This window comes from Sinocyclocheilus grahami, unplaced genomic scaffold, assembly GCF_001515645.1.
Source record: "Sinocyclocheilus grahami isolate Dianchi unplaced genomic scaffold, SAMN03320097.WGS_v1.1 scaffold160.1, whole genome shotgun sequence".
NCBI classification, from domain to species: domain Eukaryota; kingdom Metazoa; phylum Chordata; class Actinopteri; order Cypriniformes; family Cyprinidae; genus Sinocyclocheilus; species Sinocyclocheilus grahami.
In genome coordinates, this window is record NW_015505339.1 from 252853 (window position 1) to 256103 (window position 3251).

General features: G+C 32.3%; 1 long non-coding RNA gene across 1 annotated transcript; it reads right to left on the reverse strand.

Annotated features, from left to right (window-relative positions):
- Positions 1-262: 262 nt before the first annotated feature.
- On the reverse strand, positions 263-2780 carry LOC107592844 (uncharacterized). Its single transcript, XR_001610033.1, has 3 exons — positions 2750-2780; positions 627-720; positions 263-474 (listed from the first exon to the last, which is right to left on the reverse strand). It is a non-coding gene; the product is annotated as an uncharacterized lncRNA (long non-coding RNA).
- Between the last annotated feature and the right edge of the window lie 471 nt (positions 2781-3251).

Consider the following 3251-nt stretch of genomic DNA (forward strand, 5'->3'; position numbering starts at 1 on the left):
CCAAGAGCCGGGTGACAGGGCTGAGCACTTCCAGCAATGCCTTGAAGATGCTCCTCAATGCTTGTTCCACTCTGGAAAAAAAAAACAAGAAAATCGCAGAGGACTATCACTGATATGTTAAATAAAATAAAAAAAACTACAAAAAAAATTATAAATAAAAACAAACCTTCTAGAAGATATCTCTACTTGAGACGTAGACGCCTTTCCTGGTCTCTTCTGGCCTTGACAAGACACAAACAACAAACATTTTAAGATCATCAACACTGCTTAAAGAATGCTATATGAACTTAATCCTTAGTCACAGTTAATGCAACTCAGTAGCTACAAAACTGCTGTGAAAAGTGGCACAATGACATTTCTCTTTTCATTTTGTACCTTCAAATTATATTCCTCGTTAGAAATGCCTCTCTGTATAGTTTTGATTCTCCATAGCAAGTATCCGTTGGCACTCTTACCAACATCATAGTAATGCACCTTAGAAAGACAAAAATACAGAAAAAAGAGAAGAAAAAGTGTTTTAAAATCCAAGAGAAAAATATACCACCGATATTATGGGCATGTGATCAAAACATTTAAAAGTGGTCAACAATGCATTAAAACTAAAACAAAAACAGTGCGATACTTACATAGCCATTTTTGAAGAAGGGGACACTGAGGTATGGGAACAAAGGCACAATTCCTCTGGCATAGTTTTCGTTCACCTTCCTTGTTGGTGATGTACTGCAAAAATAAATATTTTTTTGAAATATATATATATATATATATATATATACACACACACACACAGTTATCATATATAGTTATTTATATGAAAAATTACCTATTATTTTCTTTAATGTCATCTGTCAGGATATTGAGTTTTTCATTGAGAATCAATCAGACCAGCTTAATAATAAAAAAAAATAAAGAAGTATCAAAGCAAAAACATAAATATGGTATATAAACAATAAAAATACTACTTCAAACAATACTTAATTTTACATATTCTTGTAAACTTTAACCTTATAAAGATCAAATTAATGTTGTATTTGTAAGTAGATTTATGCGTTTCAGCAATCCCCTACGGAAGTTCTAATGCATTATTTTTTTCCCCTTCTTGTTTTCTCGTTATAAGACTTATTTTCTCGTTATATCAACATAATGAGAGTTGTTTTCTCGTTATAACGACTTATTTTCTCGTTGTATCGACATAACGATAGTGGTTTTCTCGTTATAACGACTTATTTTCTCGTTGTATCGACATAACGATAGTGGTTTTCTCGTTATAACGACTTATTTTCTCATTATATCGACATTTACGAGAGTTGTTTTCTCGTTATAACGACTTATTTTCTCGTTGTATCGACATAACGATAGTGGTTTTCTCGTTATAACGACTTAATTTTCTCGTTATCTCGACAAAGTTTTTTTTTATTATTTACAATGATTGTTTGATCTACTGTTGTTATAGTAACAAACTCAATCTGATGGACAGATACACCATGCGCTCTTACTGTAGCCTAGGTCGTGGATATTTCAGCAAATTTTGCTTCGCCTAGTAATAACGTCTACAATACAAAAATAAAGGCTGATCAATCACGGTTGATATTTCCAGAGACAGTACGCTAAACATTTTGTTTGTGTAATTAGCATGTTTAAATGATCAAAGCAACACCGCAAACACAGGCGGAGCGCCTTCAGGATGCAGAACTATTCTAAAATCTTTTAGTAAGTAGATTTATGCGTTTCAGCAATCCCCTACGGAAGTTCTAATGCATTATTTTTTTCCCCTTCTTGTTTTCTCGTTATAAGACTTATTTTCTCGTTATATCGACATAATGAGAGTTGTTTTCTCGTTATAACGACTTAATTTTCTCGTTATATCGACTTAACGAGAGTTGTTTTCTCGTTATAACGACTTAATTTTCTCGTTATATCGACTTAACGAGAGTTGTTTTCTCGTTATAACGACTTAATTTTCTCGTTATATCGACTTAACGAGAGTTGTTTTCTCGTTATAACGACTTAATTTTCTCGTTATATCGACTTAACGAGAGTTGTTTTCTCGTTATAACGACTTAATTTTCTCGTTATATCGACTTAACGAGAGTTGTTTTCTCGTTATAACGACTTAATTTTCTCGTTATATCGACTTAACGAGAGTTGTTTTCTCGTTATAACGACTTAATTTTCTCGTTATATCGACTTAACGAGAGTTGTTTTCTCGTTATAACGACTTAATTTTCTCGTTATATCGACTTAACGAGAGTTGTTTTCTCGTTATAACGACTTAATTTTCTCGTTATATCGACTTAACGAGAGTTGTTTTCTCGTTATAACGACTTAATTTTCTCGTTATATCGACTTAACGAGAGTTGTTTTCTCGTTATAACGACTTAATTTTCTCGTTATATCGACTTAACGAGAGTTGTTTTCTCGTTATAACGACTTAATTTTCTCGTTATATCGACTTAACGAGAGTTGTTTTCTCGTTATAACGACTTAATTTTCTCGTTATATCGACTTAACGAGAGTTGTTTTCTCGTTATAACGACTTAATTTTCTCGTTATATCGACTTAACGAGAGTTGTTTTCTCGTTATAACGACTTAATTTTCTCGTTATAACGAGAAAACCACTATCGTTATGTCGATACAACGAGAAAATAAGTCGTTATAACGAGAAAACAAGAAGGGAAAAAAAATAATGCATGGCCGCTTAGAACTTCCGTAGTCCCCCAAATGCATAAGTAATAAAAACGTATTGCCCACCTTTTAGCTCCATCATCTGGTCTCATTCGTTGGTAACACTTTACAATAAGGTTCCATTAGTTAATGTTAGTTAATGTATTAACTAACATGAACAAACAATGAACAATACATTTATTACAGTATTTATTAATCATTGTTAATGTTAGTTATTGAAAATACAGTTGTTCATTGTTAGTTCATGTTACATCACAGTGCATTAACTAATGTGAACAAGCACAACTTTTGATTTTAATAATGCATTAATAAATGTTGAAATGAACATGAACTAAGATTAATAAATGCTGCAGAAGTATTGTTCATGCTTAGTTCATGTTAACTAAAATAGTTAACTAATGTTAACTAATGAACCTTATTGTAAAGTGTTACCCATTCGTTTACTGGAGGACCTTTCTTCAATAATGAGTGTATCCTGTCACTAGTCACTGGAGTCAAAGGATGAAGACGGGGCTGATTTGACTGCACAGGAGAAGCTTGTTACTTAAAAGGAGAACAAAAATATGTT